Below are 18,249 nucleotides of genomic sequence, written 5' to 3' on the forward strand. Positions count from 1 at the left end.
CCAAGTGCTGATCAAAAGCTGCCACAGAGGCAACGGATCAGACCCTGCTTCTCTCTTCAGGCCTCTTTCCGGGCCTGATTCAAAGCCCCCTCAGCAGTCAGTGCTGGGTCACCACGCCTGCAGCCGCAGCAGTCAGTGGTTGGTCGCCACAGCAACCCAGCGCTGACTGCAGGACTGATTTCCGATTGGTCGAGCCTCCGGTCGTGATGGACCCAGGGTTTTTATATATTAAGATTATTGACTACATTTCCTATGCTGTACCCTACATTTCCATGACTATGATTTGTACTTCTTAATTTCTTCACCTTTTTCACCCACTCCCCCAACCCCCCTCTCCTCAGGCTACCATCAGTATTGAAGTAAAATCCTATCTAATAAAAGAGTAATATGCAGATTGATCATCACTGCAACACACAATATAGCTGCCCCCATGTGGTCAAAGATCCTGCCCCCATGTGGACACAAGATGGCCACCACAGATGGCCAGCAGGAGAGGGCAGTTAGGAGGAACCCGGCCTGCAAGGGAGGGCAGTTGAGAAGGATCAGGCCTGCAAGGGAGGGCAGTTGAGAGGGACCAGGCTTGCAAGGGAGGGCAGTTGGAGGTGATCAACCCTGAAGGAGAGGGCAGTTAGGAGTGACCAGGCCGGCAGAGGAGGGAATTTGGGGGCAAACAGGCTGGCAGCAGAGTGGTTAGGGGGTGATCAGGCTGGCAGGCAGAAGCAGTTAGGGGCAATCAGGAAGGCAGGCAGGCAAGCAGTTGGGAGCCAGCAGTCCTGGATTGTGAGAGGGATGTCCGACTGCCCATTTAGGCCCAGTGGGATCTGGCCTAAACGGGCAGTCGGACATCCCTCGAGGGGTCCCAGATTGGAGAGGGTACAGGCTGGGCTGAGGGACAACCCCCCTCCGTGCACGAATTTCATGCACCGGGCCTCTAGTTGTTTAAATAAAATTGAAATAAAAATGTTTCAATTTTATTTATTTATTCTGTTTTTTAGATTCCACTTATAAGTGACATCATATAGTATTTGTCTTTCTCTGACTGACTTATTTCACTTAGCATAATACCTTCTAGATCCATCCATGTGAGGAAAGATTCTTAACCAAGATTTGTAACCATTCTTAACCACTGTTCTTAACTAGTGGAAAATTTTACATATTTATTTATTGATCACTACTGTCAACCGCAAAAATATGAAGAGTGAATTTCATAGAGGAAGAATAGTATTTTTAAGAGCTAGACTCAGTTTTATTTAATTACTTTCTCTTGATTATCTCTCTAAGAACGTTTTTTAAAATATATTTTTTCTTGATTTCAGAGAAGAAGGGAGAGAGAGAGAGAGAAATAGAAACATTAATGATGAGAGAGAATAATTGACCGGCTGCCTCCTACATGCTCCCTACTGGGGATTGAGCCCGTAACAGGGCATGTCTCCTGACCTGGAATTGAACCGTGACCTCCTGTTCATAGGTTGATGCTCAACCACTGAGCCATACTGGCCAGGTTCTAAGAAAATATTTGTAATGTACCCCCTTCCAATTATTTCTGGCTTCCTTGAAATAATATTTTGTTTGTTTTTAGAAAGCTATAAAGAGTAAGTTACAAGATTTTTCTTAATTGTGACCTACAATTTAAAAATGTTTAGAAGACAGAAGCTAAGCAAGCTCTTATTCTTGTGAGATTTTTATTAGAACAGCTTATGAGGTATAAATGACAAAAATAAACCAAACATATTTAAAGTTTACAGTCTGCTATACTTAACATACAATACACTGAATGTATTTACACAATTTTATTAGTTTTGACATAGGCATGCACTTGTGAAACCACCAGCAGAATTAAGATAATAAACATGTTCATCACCCCCAAAAGTTTCTTCTTGCCCCATGCCCTTCCCTTCATTTCCTCACCCCAGGCAGCTAGAGAACTATTTTCTGTCACTATTGATTAGTTTGTACCTGTTAGATATATATAAATAGAATTCTTTAATGTATACATTTGGGAGGGGGGGCGGTGGCTTATTTTAGCATAATTATTTGGAGACCATCCATATTGCAGCGTATGTCAATGGCTCATTCCTTTTTATTGCTAAGCATTCCATTCCATAGTTTGTTTATTCATCCACCCATTGATAAACATTTAGTTTATCTCCAGTATTTTGCTATTACAAGTAAATCTTCTTTGTATGGACTTACGTTTTCATTTCTCTTCAGTAAATATCTAGCAGTTGAATTGATAGATCATAGTGTAGGTGTATTTTAACTTTCCGTGATGCCACTTAACTGGTCTGAAGTGGTTGTGCAATTTTACATTCCTTCTACTTGTGTATGAAGGTTCCAGTTGCTTTACTTCTTTAACAACACTTGACACAGTCAGTCATTTTAAATTTAACCATTTTAGTGGGAGTGTAGTGATATGTCAACTAAGTATTCAATATATTCAAACAACTCCAAATAAAGAAGTGAAAATCAACTTAAGAGAGACATGGGTGAACATGAATGTGACAAATGATGTAGCTAAAGGACTAATGAATACCTAAAAAGATGCTCACCCTTATTAGTAATCAGGGGAATGCAAATGAAATCCACCATTAGCTATCCTTTGCCATTTTTCATATCCTATCTAATAAAAGAGAAACATGCAAATTGACCGTACCTTCACTACGCCCACAGCCAATCAGAGCGAGTATGCAAATCAACCCAAACAAAGATGGCAGTTAATTTGCATATGCAGGCACTTAGCGGCCTGGGTCCCGGAAACATCCTTCGGACCCAGGCCGCTCCTAGCCTGTAGGCTCGTGCTTAGGTCCTGAGCGGCAGGGGTCCCAGAACGCCCCCTGGCCACTCAGAGCCTATGGGTGAAGGTGCCAAGCGGCCTGGCGGGCGGGAACATCCCTGGGTCTCTATAGCGACCCGGGGATGTTCCCGCCCTACCCCCAGCTGCTTGCAAATGCTTGCGCACGAAGCGGCGGTTTGGGTCCACGCCCCCAGCCAGGTGCCCACGACAGGGGGCTGGCTGCTGGCCTCTGGGGTGTTCCGAGACCCTGGTGGCCACTACTGCATGTTGCCCAAGGTCCCTGCATGCCCCCAGCCTGGGGCCCATGGTGAGGCTGGCTGCTGGCCTCAGGGGTGTTTGGAGATGGGGATGTTCCCGCCCTGCCCCCAGTGGCTTTCCACGCTCCGGCACCAAGTGGCGGTTTTCATCCACGCCCCAGCCTAGCGCCCTCCACAAGGGGGATGGCTGCTGGCCTCTGGGGTGTGCGGAGACCCCGGCGGCAACCACCAGGTGGCAGGGACACACCCCTAGCCCAGTGGACACAACCCAGGGGCTGCATGAGCTGCAGTGGATATACCTTTTTAAAAAAAATAAATATTTTATTGATTTTTTTTTTTTTTTACAGAGAAGAGGGGAGAGGGATAGACAGTTGGAAATATCAGTGAGAGAGAAACATTAATTAGCTGCCTCCTGCACACTCCCCACTGGGGATTTGCCTCCAACCAAGGTACATGTCCTTAGCAGGAATCAATCCTGGAACCCTTCAGTCTGCAGGCCCACGGTCTATCCACTGAGCCAAACCAGTTTGAGAGTAAATACCTTTTCTGACCGCTCATTGGCTAAGCTCCCTGTAGGCTGCCACTTGCAGTGTTCTTGGTAACTTGGGTTATAAGAATCCAAGAAGGTGATCTAGGGTTTTTCCACCACACTCCTGGAGGAAAAAATGAAGGTCCCTTGAGGGGTCCCAGATTGGAGAGGCTGCAGGCTGGGCTGAGGGACAACCCTCCTCCCCTACCCCCCGTGCACGAATTTCATGCACTGGGCCTCTAGTATAGAAATATTTTTAGAAATCTAACATTTGTAAATATTGACAAAGATATAGAAAAACAGATGTAGTACAAGTCCTGGTCCTGTATAGGAGTCTCAGCTACCAAGTGCAGCTGGAACTCGGGTACTCACTCTTGATTCACCTCTGTTTTTTCACACCTTCAGGTTCCCCTACTTACCTGTGAACTTAAATGTGTATTTAAAAGAATTCTAATTATAATTTACTAAGTTTCTGATGCCCTGTTTTAGCAAGACTTGTTAGAATATCTAGAGGTTCATATTCTCAAATGCATAGTTCATGTAATATTTAAGAAATCACTAACTAACCCTATGTATTTTTAATATATACACATTTTAAACAAGTATATCAGCTGCATGCTAGTGGGTGTTTTTTTTCTAGAAGATGGAGGAATGGTATTAGGAAAGAAGTACAAACCAGGCTTCAAGTGTGTTCATAGAATTTTATTAAAATAAAAAAGGTAAATTAAATATGAAAAATGTTACAATTGATGAAACTGAATAGTGGGTGCATGGTTATTTGCTGTTTTCTATTTCTGTCTCCTGGTTTGAAATATTTCATATTCAAATGTTATAATGTAATGGTTAAATAGGTTTCAGATAGATATTACTGATGTGAAAATTTTATTATAGCCAGTTTCTCTTTACTTTCATGATAAAAGGAAAGAATTGTATTTTAAGAAGTAGTATCATCTAGTTAACACTGGAGTGCAGGAAGATAGATTATACTAGTATTGTTCAGGCCATTTTTGAAGCAGGTTTTGGTAGAAAGAATTTCTAGTATTTTAGGGGAGAAAGTGTTTAATTTAATGTCTTGTAGCTTTACGGAGAGATTCAGTCCTATTTGAATGTTTTCATTGTCAATCTATGGAGAGACTTGTTAGAGCTCTCCTTATTTATGTCTTGCTATGCACATTTCTGTCATAAAATGATTTACTGTTTGTGAGGTTTAGAAACTGCCTCATAGTTAGATAGACAGGTAGCTTGCTTCACTAATAACTAGTATTTTTGTTTCTTTATTTCTTTGTTATTTTTCACAGCCTCACTCCTCCCCAACCCCCCCACCGCCATCACCTCCCACCACACCTCCATTTAGCACCATCATCTCCTTCACCTGGCCAATTCTGACTTATTCTCTAGTGTCAGCTCAGAGGTCCTTCCACTAGGACCCTTTCCTGGAGTTCATGCTGAGTCCTGGAGTAGATGTCTTTTTGGGGTCATCTGAGCTCTCTTTTGGGGTAGGCTTTTACTTTTCTGAGCAGGAAGCACCACTGGATTTCCACTACGTTGAAGGCATCACAATATTGAATAAGTTTCAAGGAGTCATGAACCTTGAATGCTGTCTCAGGGAAATAGTGTGTGGTAGGAGTGCACAACAGAGGGGCCTCCTCCAGTGCTCGGCATGTGCTCCAGAGCTGACACTAGTCATTGAGAACAAGCCTGAAGCTGTAGATCCTGGAGGAATGAGGAAAGGAAGAGGAGAAAGGCAGAAAATTGTTAACAGATAAATCACATGACCACTGAGAAATAGTAGTGTGGAATTGGAAAAATTAAAAGTTCTCCTTCATCCATTTACTCTGAAATCTTGAACAGGGTCATTTAGTGATTTAGACCTCAGTTTTCTAACTTTCTAAGATGCCTTTTACAAAGAAAATATTAAATAAATGTGTTAATATGAAACAAAGGAAGGGAAGGAAAATTATGACAAGGCAATCAAAGCAGCGAGCATATGAAGGAATAGTAATACAGTCAAAGACAGTAGTTATGGCTGATTTCTCTTAATTTTGTGTAATGAAATGTAGCTTTATATCAGATTATGGCATAGCCGTCCAGTTGGTGTTGATGGTGGCCCTTACATTCTCTCTGAGCACCAGCAACTATATTAAAAAAGTATATAATATGCTAGACCCAGTAAAGATTATAAAACATTACCAGGGGCCTGGAGGATATATGTTTCTCTGAATATGGTCCTGGACTTTTCTGTGTTACTATTTTTAATATTTGTATTTGAATAGCTTTCAAAACTGTGCATTGAGATGACAGTTTCCAGATAGCAGTTTTCCTTATAAAAAACCATTTCTATAGTATATGATTTTTCTGACTGTGATAGCCATCATGCCCATGGTCAAGAATTAACAATCTTAACTTGAAATGGCAATGAAGTTATGGTGTCCCTACTTCATATGTTTGCTTTATTTTTAAAATACTAGACTTTTAGATTTCAGATTTCATTACAGATCAGACTTGCTATTTTATAAATCTTCAAATTTACCTTTTGTGTGGAATGGCATTAAAGTAAAAAAATCTCATGTTTGGAGAATAGAGACATGTTGTTCATATGCACGAAAGTCTATCTGTTAACAAAGCCTTTTATTTATTCTTTCTAGCTATGAGATCATTTTGAACCCCATACACACAGTAGCCAAACATCCTGGAAATCCTTAAAGATGCATTAGCCGCACATCTTTGCCTAGCCCCTGTGCATTCTTTGCTGAGTATATTTCTGATGGAGCAGTTGTTGGCAGGGGTGGGTGAGCTTGTCCCATGTATATTCATGTTTGTAACATCTGCTAAAATGCTTCTCAGAGCAGATACTAAGAAGGTGGGAAGGCAACTGAGGTTCATTTTATGAACTACTAGAGTCCCGGTGCACAAATTCGTGCACCAGTGGGGTCCCTTAGCCTGGCCTGTGATATTGGGCCGAAACTGGCCCTCCGACATCCCTGAGGGGTCCCGGATTGCGAGAGGGTGCAGGCCAGGCTGAGGGACCCCACTGGTGCACTATCAGGGCCAGGAAGAGATGCGGGAGGTTGGCCAGCTTGGGAGGGACCGTGGGAGGGCTCCAGGGCTTGTCCGGCCCATCTCGCCCAGTCCTGATCGGCTGGACCCGAGCAGCAAGCTAACCTACTGGTCAGAGCATTTACCCCCTGGGGGTCAGTGCACGACATAGCGACTGGTCGACCAGTCGACTCTCTGCCCCCTGGTTGTCAGTGTACGTCATAGCGAGTGGTTGAGCGGCCTTAGCATATCATTAGCATATTACACTTTGATTGGTTGAACGGACAACCTGACACTTAGCATATTAGACTTTTATTATATAGGATAAAGGTGATGGGTATATATTACAGAAAATAGGTGCTGTGTGCTCTCATAGTGTTCACATTGAACGTTAGCTCCCTCTAGACTCTTGGGCTGTGTCTTCTGTGCTCTGAAGAGAAGGGCCTTGTACTTACTCAAGGCATTTCAGTGGGTCATTTCAGTTTTTTATATTGGTGGTGGGGGAGTGCTAGTTTTTGAAAAATGTCTTGGTGGAACTGTCTAGGCACAAATACTGCCCATGCCATTTAGAGGAATAATAACAATAATAATGACAATGACAATAATAGGGCTAATAATTAACAGCACCAAACACTGCGCTAAACACTCTTACAAGGATTTTTTGTTGTTTTGACCTGTGCCTATGATGTAGGTATTGTTATAATCTCCATTTTGTAGATGAAGGAACCTAGACACAGAGAAACACAGTACCAGGTGAAGATCACACAGCTTGGAAGTATTTCAGGCAGTTTTAACCTGGGCGGTCTGACTTCCGAGCCCACCTTACAGGTTAGCTCTTTTGAAAGGATAGAAAGAAATAATTTAAATAGTACTTCCGAGACTGTGAAGCCTACAAAAGCTATGATGTTAAAAAATTGGACCTCTTCTTAGGTGGTATTGCTTTCTGACTCTCCCCTTTCTCTGACTCCCTATCACTTGTTTGTGGTAAATTCCTATTTACTACATCATATTCAGTTACTTTTTGGGTACCAAAGATCATTTTAAAGCTCAAATTCAATCTTTCTTTAATTAGTTAATGAATAGGAACTGCCTTGGCAGGCCTCAAATTTATTCAGCAAGTCTTTTTATATTTGCTTTTATAGATTTGTCTCAGCTTTTCACTTTAAAAAATTATGAATGCCGTATTTCTTTGTTCTTGGCAAGCAAAATTAAAAATTGGAACACCTTATTTCCTTGTGGCAGTTTGTTGTTATTACAGCTGTTTCAGTTTTTTTTTTTTTTTTTTTTTTTTTTTTACTCTCCAAAGCCGTTTATTATTTTCTGCTAAGATTTCAATTGCACCAGCATCCTAAGGCTGTTACAAGAGAAGTTATCAGTTTAGAATTAGAAATAAAATAACCTTTATGCTTGTGGAATCTGCTGTTCTTTCTAACATTTCTAAATTGTTTCTCTTATATGTTATACCATACTAGAGGCCCGATGCACTAAATTCATGCACTTGGTGGAGTTCCTCAGCCCAGCCTGCGCCCTCTCTTAGTCCGGGACCCCTTGGGGGATGTCCGACTGCTGGCTTAGGCCCAATCCCCCTGGGGAGTGTCTAAGCTGGCAGTCAGACATCCCTCTCGCAATCTGGGATCCCTTGCTCCTTACGGCCTGCCTGCTCACTCCTTACCGCTCAGCTTGCAGCTCCTTAGTGCTGCTGCAGAGGAGGGAGAGGCTCTTGCCACCGCCGCTGCACTCGCCAGCCGTGAACCCAGCTTCTGGCTGAGTGGCTGCTTCCCCCCGTGGGAGTGCACTAACCACCAGGGGGCAGCTCCTGCATTGAGCGTCTGACCCCTGGTGGTCAGTACACATCGTAGTGACCGGTCGTTCTGGTCATTCCACTATAAAGGTTGCTTAGGCTTTTATTAGATAGACTAGAGGCCCGGTGCACTAAAATCGTGCACTTGGGGGTGATCCCTCAGCTCAGCCTGCACCCTCTCGCAGTCTGGGAGCTCTCAGGGGATGTCTGACTAATGGTTTAGGCCCGTTCACCGGGGACCTAAGATGGCAGTCAGACATCCTTAGTGCTGCCGTGGAGGTGGGAGAGACTTCTGCAACATCTGCTGTGCTTGCCAGCCATGAGCCTGGCTTCTGGCCGAGTGGCGCTCCCCCTGTGGGAGCGCACTGACCACCAGGAGGCAGCTCCTGCTTTGAGCATCTGCCCCCTGGTGGTCAGTGTGTGTCATAGCGACTGGTCATCTGCCGTTGGGTCTATTTGCATCTTAACCTTTTATTATATAGGACTTGGCAGATTATTTCTTTCACAGCATCTAAGGTAGGGGTTTAGGATTCCTGACGTTTTAGTTTAGCTTTATACAACCTTTCTTTGGCACAGTCTCTTTACTAATCATTGCAATTTCCTTTTATAAAGCATTTGCCTCATAGCATAGTTTAGATGAATAGTTTTAAGAACAAATGGATTGTGATCATCTGCTGTTGACTAGATGTGTCACCATGATCAAGTTGTGTCTCTTCCCATTTGTTTAAAAGGAAAAAAAGCTTGTGGTGGTCATTGACATGCATCTCCCAGTGTCCCCTCCAAGGATGGGAATGCAGCCTGCTGATGGGAGTGCAGGTGGCCTCCAACTGTCTGCTCCTTCGGGGATTGCCCCAGCTTTGGGCAGCCTTCTTGCGAAAGGGCATGCCCTTTCTAGGGCTACCCACATCCAAAGACTGGTTGTGGCAGGAATATAAAGGCCCAGCATATTGGCCTAACACTCCACTACCCCATCTTAGGGCAATTCTGATGGACTGTTTCAACTCCTCAGCTCTTAAAGTTTTTTGGGCCTTATTGCAGTTCATAGTCTTCTCCTCTGCCCCAACCTGCTGCCACCCTCTTTCTTCCATAGGTGTTGATTCCCCAAAATAACCTGCCTGTCAACCCAACCTTCACAGGGACCTATGTATGGTCCCATTCAACCAAAACATTTCTGGGCTCTGTACTGTGAATGTTGTTCTGGTTAGGAGTTCTTCCATATCATTTCATATTTTCCTCTAGACACAAATCCCTGTTAGTATAAATGAAGTGATCGTAAGTTATACAAATTTCTAATGACTGTGTTGTACACCCGAGATGAATATAATATTGTATGTCAACTGTCATTGAAAAAGAAATTATAAAAAACCATAAACAAGGTGAAAATGATTGAGAATAGTAATTAGGCTTATAGTTGTTAGTTCTACTTTGTTTCTAAAATTGACAAATAAAAAAAAATTAAGCATGTTACTTCAAAACTTTTAAATCAGGTTTTTTGAGGTGTCTGATGTTTTCTGTTTTGGAGAGGTTTGTTGTTCTCAGAGTACTCCTAGAAAGTGAAGTAGCTAAGCAGTTGTGTTCAGGCAATGCTGAGTTGCCTCTGCTCACTGTGGCTTGGATATAGTTCAGGCAGGCTCCACTTTTAGGTACAAACTGGCTGACACACTGAAGTTCTCTGCAAGTGTCTTGCATTGTACAGAGGCTCAGTGGAAATAGGACATCATCTTAGGAATCAGATGATGAGAGACATAACTTTACTTTTCTTTAATGTCTGCTGAATGGAGAAAAGATATACTAGAGTTGAACTGTCTGGTCTAAAGAATTGGTATAAGGAAACCTCTTGGGAGAAAGCTTGAGACAGCAATGGTTTAATTGAACTGGAATATACTTAAAAAGCTGGGAAAGGGGGAAAGGGATAGCAGATAGATTTCCTACTAGAGAAATGAGAAATTGAAATTGTTGGAGGTTTTATGTTAAATGAAACCAAGTTATGAGCCTTAAGGTACAGTGAAAAAAAGTACTTACAATTTTAGTGGTAATTTATCAAGGCAATTAATGTTCCAGGAACTGCACCTTTGCATACTGTTTCTACTTGTATTAGTTTTTCAGGTAACCTGGAAAACATTAAGATTTAGATTAGAGGGAAAGTTCCTTTTCTACTCCTTAGGTTCACTAAAAGCTCAATTTCTTCATTCCTGTCACTTGTCATCTGGCCTCACTTCTAAGGTTATGTAAACTCTGTTATCAATCACTTTAGTCCTTTGAATGCTTGACTTGCTCTACTCGCTAAAGACCTAACCTTGAATTGATACCCAAATCTACTCTTTCTGCTTTTCTTGTCTGCTCAGATTTTGTAATCATGATCTGCCACCTTAGCCAGGTCTAGCTTGGTAGGGACCTTTTTTCTTATCTTTGGTCAGTTCACTGTACAAATCCCTCTCTCAGTTATTCCAGATCATGAATAGTCTCATCTTTCCTAGTCTCTGTCAGAGGGTAAGCTCACCTAATTTCATGATGAAAATTTAGGTGACTGGGTGTCAACTTTGTGCTTGCTTGGCCTCCAGATACCATTCTTCTTGATTCCCATTCCATTATTTTCTCCAGAATCTCATTTCCTTAATTATCAGTTTAGAATATATTTTAGACTCATCCCCAAATAAAACAAACAAACAAACGCCATCACTGAACTTTCCTTCCTTCTCTGGAAGCTTGCTTACTTTCTTTTTCTTTTCAGACATATGTTATGACCTGTACCTTTACATTTCTGCTCAACCCAGGTCAAGTTGATTTTAACTATTTCTGTTGAGGCCACAAATGACTTCCTCATTATAAAATCCAACAAATTGAGAAAAGTGCTTATTATGCTGACTAATTTTGCTTTATTTTTTTTAAAGCTTTATTGAATTACAATTGGCTTTCAATAAACTAAACATTTAAAACCATACAATTTAACTTTAGACATTTATGCACCTATGAAATCATCACAATCAAGGTAATGAACATATATATTACCCTCAAAGTTTCCTTGTGCCCATTTGTTATGTCTTTCTACCAAACTAATAAAGCAGTGATCTGCTTTCTGTTACTATAAATTAGTCTATGTTTTCTAGGTATATGTAAGTGGAATCCTACAGTATAGATTCTCTTTCACCTGGCTTTTTTTTTTACTCAGCATAATTATTTTGAGATTGAACCATTGTATATTCCTGCTAGAATTGTGTGCGAGTAGAAATTGCTTGCCATCTTTGCCAATATGGTACGGTTGGTCATTTTAATTGTAGTCATTCTAATAGTTGTGTAGTGGTATCTGACTGTGATTTTAATTTACATTTCCTTAATATCTAATGATGCTGACCATCATGTGCTTATTTGTCATCCATATATGTTCTCTTAGGTGAAGTGCCCAAATCTTTTGCCCATTTAAAATGTCAGTTTTCCAATATTGCAAATATTTTCTTCCATTCAGTCCCCTTTCTTTTTATTCTCTTAACAGGTTTTCTCAAAGGTCAGAAATTCTTAACTTTGATGAAATATAATAAACATTTTTTTTGGTTTATTTCTTTTTCTTTTCAGCCATTTTTTTTGTTATGCATTATGGTTTTGATGTGATTTCTGAGATCAAATGTTTCCTAATCAAAGGTGATATTTTTCTACTGATTTCTTCTAGAAGTGTTATAGTTTTCAGTTTTATATTTAGGTTTGTGATCATTTTGAAAAATTTTATATATGGTATGAGGTATAGATGGAAGGTTTTTTTTGCATATAGATATCTAGTTGTTCCAGCACCATTTCTTCAAATGACTGTCCTTTCTCCACTTAATTGCCTTTGTTCCTTTCTCTAAAATCAATTGAACATATATGTTTGGGTCTATTTTTGTGTTTCTGGTCTGTTTTTGGCTTGTTGAGGTATTTCTCTTAAATCTTTGGACTTAGGCTTTGCATTCCTCTCTCTCTCTCTCTCTCTCTCTCTCTCTCATATCTGTCAATGTTATGTGTTAGAAGAACTGGGAGACTGATGGTGCCATCTTGGACTCCTAAGGGCTCTTTTCATGGGAAACTGATTTAGTGTAGTTTTTCATTGTTCTAGCAAGGGCAACATAGGGCTTTGTTTTCTGACATATCTGGTTTTGAATTCTAATCTTGGTATTTACTAGCTATGTTAACTTAGATTAGATACATAAACTGTTTTAGCCACAGATCCTTTATTTATAAGACTAGTGGCCTGGTGCACGAAATTTGTGCACAGGGCGGGGTAGGAGTGGGGGTGTTCCTTAGCCCAGCCTGCACCCTCTCCAATCTGGGACCCCTCGAAGGATGTTCTACTGCCAGTTTACAGGGATCGGACTTAAACCGGCAGTCAGACATCACCCTCACAATCCGGGACTGCTGGCTCCAGCCGCTCTCCTGCCTGCCTGCCTGATTGCTCCTCACCTGCCTGCCGGCCTGCTCTCCCCCAACTGCCCCCCGCCGCTGGCCTGCTCTCCCCCAAATCCCCCCCCCCCGCCAGCCTGCGTGCCCCCATCTTCCCTCCCCACTGGCCTGCTCACCCCCAACTGCCCCCCTGCTGGCCTGCTCACTCCAAACTGCCCCCCCGCTCCCGCTGTCCTGATCACCTCCAACTGGCCCCCACTGATGGCCTGCTTACCCCCAACTGGCCCCCCTGCTGGTCTGCTTACCCCCAACAGCCCCTGCCATCCCATCCTGGCCTGATCCCCTCCCCTGCCGGCAACCCAAGGTTCCAGCCCCTCCTTTTTTTCTTTTTCTTTTTCTTTTTCTTTTTCTTTTTCTTTTTCTTTTTCTTTTTCTTTTTCTTTTTCTTTTCCTTTTCCTTTTCCTTTTCCTTTTCCTTTTCCTTTTCCTTTTTCTTTTTCTTTTTCTTTTTCTTTTTCTTTTTCTTTTTCTTTTTTTTTCAGCGCCTCCTTGAGCAGAGGCCATGGCCGGCTGGAAGCAAGTATCTGGGATTTATTTATCTTCTATAATTGAAACTTTGTAGCCTTGAGTGGAGGCCAGGGCCAGCCAGGGCGGGCTGGAAGCTTGGCTTCCTCCATCGCTGGGGGCAACCCAAGCCTCCTGCTTGCTCCAGCTCTGTGGCCGCCGCCATTTTTGTTGGGATTTATTTATCTTCTGTAATTGAAATTTTGTAGCCTTGAGTGGAAACCAGGGCTGGCCAGGGCAGGCATCCCAAGCCTCCTGCTTGCTACAGCTCTCTGGCCAGCCTCCATCTTGTTTGGGTTAATTTGCATACTCATGCCTGATTGGCTGGTGGGTGTGGCTTGTGGGTGTATCATGTTTCTCTTTTATTAGTGTAGATGGGACCAATGATAATTGTTGTGCAGTGTTTTATGTCAGCCTTCCATCACCTTAAGGATTAACCTTTTGCACTCGGATGTCGAGTGTGACTCAACACGGTTAGCATCAGTAGCAGCTCAAGAAAAAAGCAAGCGAGTGCAAAGGGTTAAACTAAAGAAGGCATGTAAAGTATTTTAGCACAGTGCCATAGTAAATTAACAACAAATGGTGATGTCCTTAGGAATGCAATTTAGAAAGTTTATTTTCCTTCATATTTTAATAAAAAGATGAAGTATATTTTATATTATTATCTGATTTCGATGACATTCAATTCAAAAATTACCTTGTGAGTATTTTTTTAGGTGTTAGGTACTGTGCTAGGTTTTTACACACTTTTCTTTACTGAATTGTTACCAAAACTTGGTGAGGCAAGTATTATTTTTATTTTAAACAAACTCAAGTCAGTGAGAGGTTAAAACACTTGCCTGAAGTCACTTGGATAAATGTGGAGGAGCTGGGATTTGATTCTACATCTATGATTGTTGTTCCCATAATTATGCCCAACCTACCCAAGTCTCTGTGACCAGATTTGTGGGGTGGAGTGTGAGCCTCCTGTCTACAAGTCTTGTCTGTTGGAAGCTTTTTGATGACTGCTTCAATTTCTTCCATAGTTATTGGCCTATTGAGATGTTTAGATTCTTCCTGATTGAGTTTTGGAAGGTTGTATTTTTCTAGGAATATGTCCATTTCCTCCAGGTTGTCCAGTTTGTTGGAATAGAGTTCATAGTATTTTTTAACAATCCCTTGTATTTTGGTGGGGTCTCTTGTTATTTGCCCCGACCCGCGGGGCAACAACGCAGTCGCTAGAGACGAACCTAAGAGAATGAGACAAACAAGGAACGCGAAGAATGGAGGCAAGACAAATGGGTTTCTGATCAAGCCTCAAAATTTTATTCTTACAGCGGTGCCTTATATCCAAGTCAGGGAGTGGGAGGTGGGGCGCGGGGAGTGAACTATGGACCTATCAGTGCTTGCCAGCAGGGGCTGCAGGCAGGGGAGGGGGTATGAGGAAGTAGCCGTGGGTGCACGTGGTTTCTAGAAGGGGAGATGTCTAGGAGGGATGGGGGCTGAGCGTGTCATGTGGGTTAGATAATTTGCTAAGGTCGTAAAGGGTGCTGACTATAGATAAAGGATGTGGCGGTTGGAGGGCGGGTGTGGTGGTTGAAGGGCAGCTATGCGAAGAATGCTTTGTCCTTAGGCATGAGGAGGTAAGTCTGTGGTGAGGACCAAGTTTCCATGAGGTTCCGTTTCATTAGCTCACTGAAATAATGTTAGAATTAATTGTCATTGACTCTTGGCTCCTGACAGTTATTTCCCCTCTTTCATTTCTGATTTTGTTTATTTGGGTCCTCTCTCTTTCCTTCTTGGTGAGCCTGGCTAGAGTTTCATCAATCTTGTTTATCCTTTCAAAGAATCAGCTCTTGGTTTTGTTGATCTTTTCTATTCCCCCCCCCCCCCCCCCAATGTTGTTTATCTCTGCTCTGATCTTGATTATTTCCTTCCTTCTGCTTACACTGGGCTTTTCTTGGTGCTCTCTTTCTAACTCTTTGAGTTGTAGGGTTAGATAATTTATTACCATTGTTTCTTGTTTTTTGCAGTAGGCTTGTAGAGCTATGAACTTCCCTCTCAAGACTGCTTTCACTGTGTCCCATAGATTTTGGATTGTTGTGTTTTCATTGTCGTTTGTTGCCATGATGTTTTTTATTTCTTCTTTGATATCTTTGGTAACCCAGTCGTTGTTTAATAGCATGCTATTTAGTCTCCAGGTGTTTGATTTTTTTGGATTGTTTTTATTGTAGTTGATTTCCAGTTTTATGCCATTGTGATCTGAGAAGATGCTTAATATGATTTCTATCTTCTTGAATTTGAAGAGACTTTGCCTGTGACCCAATATATAGTATATCTTTGAAAACGACCCATGTGCACTTGAGAAGAATGTATATTCTGTGGCTTTGGGGTAAAATGTTCTGAAGATGTCAATTAATTCCATATGATCTAGTGAGTCATTTAGGATTGATGTTTCTTTGCTGATTTTTTGTTTAGAGGATTTGTCCAATGGTGATAGTGGGGTATTAAAGTCCCCTACTATGATTGTATTGCTCTCAATGTCTCCCTTGATATCCTCCAGAAATTTTATTATGTATTTGGGTGCTCTTGTATTGGGTGCCTATATGTTTACCAGTTATTTCTTCTTGTTGGATTTCTCCCTTTAGTATTATGAAGTGGCCTTCCTTATCTCTTTTTATGTCCTTCACTTTGAGATCTAATTTGTCAGATATAAGTATTGTTACCCCAGCTTTTTTTTTTTTTTTCATTTCCATTCACCTGAAAATCCTTTTTCCATCCCTTCATCATCAGTCTGTGTTGAGTCTTTTTTTCTGAGGTGGGTTTCCCGTAGACAGTAGATATATGGGTCATGTTTTCTTATCCACTCAGTTACCATATGTCTTTTGATTGGGGATTTAATCCATTTACATTTAAAGTTATTATTGATAGGTACCTGTTTGTCGCCATTTTTATTCTACACCCCTGTGTTCCTTCTTCGCTTCCTATTTCTTCTTTTTACAGCAGACCCTTTAGCATTTCTTGCATTGCTGGTTTGGTGATAATAAACTCCCTTAGTCCTTTTTTGTCTGTGAAGCTCCTGATTTCACCCTCAATTTTGATTGATAGCCTTGCTGGGTACAGTATTCTTGGATTCAGATCCTTCCTTTGCATGACTTTGCATATTTCATTCCATTCCCTTCTTCCCAGATGTGTTTCTGTTGAGAAATCAGTCGCTAGTCTGATGGGGGATCCTTTGTAGGTAACTTTCTGTCTCTCTCTGGCCGCTTTTAAGATTCTTACTTTGTCATTGGTGTTTGCCAATTTAATTATAATGTGCCTTGGCGTCGCTCTTTTGGGGTTCATTTTGTTTGGGACTCTGTGAGCTTCTTGGATTTGTGTGAGTTTTTTCTCCCCTATATCAGGGAAGTTTTCTGTCATTATTTCTTCAAACAGGTTTTCTATTCCTTGCTCAGTGTCCTGTCCTTCTGGCACCCCTATTATGTGGATGTTGTTTTGTTTCGTGTTGTCCCAAAGTTCCCTTAGGCTCTCCTCCTGCTTTTTTATTTTTTTTCTAGAAGCTCCTCTGCTAATGAATTTTTCCTACTTTGTCTTCTAGCTCTCTGATGCAGTCCTCTGCTTCTTCTAGTCTACTGTTGATGCTTGCTCTTCAGTTCTTTATAGCAGCGATGTCATTTTTCATTTCTTCTTGGTTCTTCTTCATTTTCTCTTGGTTCTTACACATATTGTTGAATTTGTCTTCCATTCTTTTCACTCACTTTATGACCATTTCTCTGAATTCTTTCTCTGACAGGTTGCTTGCCTGCATTTTGTTTACTTCCTTTTCTGGTGATGCCTGCTTTTCTTTCATATGCAGGCTGTTTCTTTGTCTCCCCATGATCTCTCTTCTCTGAGTGTCTAGTTATGTAGTTCTCTCTCTCCTTATCCTAGGTGAAATCTGACCTTTCCATGTGAGGGTGCAGAGCTCCTTAGAATCCACGTGTTCGCGTTGCTTGGGGATTGGTGTTCCTGGGTTCACAGCTGTTCGCTGGGTGTTCTTGTAGATTCTCGGGATTTTTAGGCTTCCGATAACATCCTCTGTCCCCTTCAAGATGGCGTGGTCTCTGCGTCAGAGCCAGTTGCTCCTGGAGGGATTTCAGCAGCAGTGGAGGCTGCTCGGTCAGGGAACCCCATCTGGCAATTCCCCAACAGTCCCTTGGAGTATAGCTTTTCCTCAACTCACAAATAAACACTTCCCATGAAACCACACACTCTTCTTTCGTTCTCTCACTCATGCACTATCTTGTAGTCTGCCTTCCTGTTGGCAGCCATCTTCCTTAAGATCCAAATCTTTTTTAAAAAAAATATATTTTATTGATTTTTTACAGAGAGGAAGGGAGAGGGACAGAGAGCTAGAAACATCGATGAGAGAGAAACATCGACCAGCTGCCTCCTGCACACCCCCTACCGGGGATGTGCCCGCAACCAATGTACATGCCCTTGACCTGAATCGAACCTGGGACCCTTCAGTCCGCAGACTGACGCTCTATCCACGGAGCCAAACTGGTTTCGGCAAGATCCAAATCTTAAAACGGTTTTTATGAGTGGGAGTCCCAGGGCAACAGCGTGAAATAACACTTCAACACACTGGAGGACTAATAACTGTGGCATCAGTTACACCATCTCCAATTTTGAGGGAATTGCTACCCTTTTTTTATATTGCCCTGATCACTTTGTGTATGTCTTAGCAAGGGAGTCATTGTGGCTGAGTAGTGCTAACATCTTCTACTGTGTGCGGTTGAGGTCCCACACTAGAAGATTCTATTACCTTCTTTCCCTCTATGAGAGGGAACACTGGTGTTTAGCATTAACTTTGTAGTTGGAATTAATTTATTCCATGAAGCAGTCTGTAGTACTGGGCTCAAAGTATGTGGCTACGTGG

The 18,249-nt window shown here is 41.9% G+C and overlaps 1 protein-coding gene across 9 annotated transcripts in view; it reads left to right on the forward strand.

Annotated features, from left to right (window-relative positions):
- Positions 1-18,249, forward strand: part of FARS2 (phenylalanyl-tRNA synthetase 2, mitochondrial) — a 572,601-nt gene that overhangs the window by 171,555 nt on the left and 382,797 nt on the right. The window lies entirely within an intron of this gene.

Source organism: Cnephaeus nilssonii, assembly GCF_951640355.1.
Source record: "Cnephaeus nilssonii genome assembly, chromosome: 7".
Lineage (NCBI taxonomy): Eukaryota > Metazoa > Chordata > Mammalia > Chiroptera > Vespertilionidae > Cnephaeus > Cnephaeus nilssonii.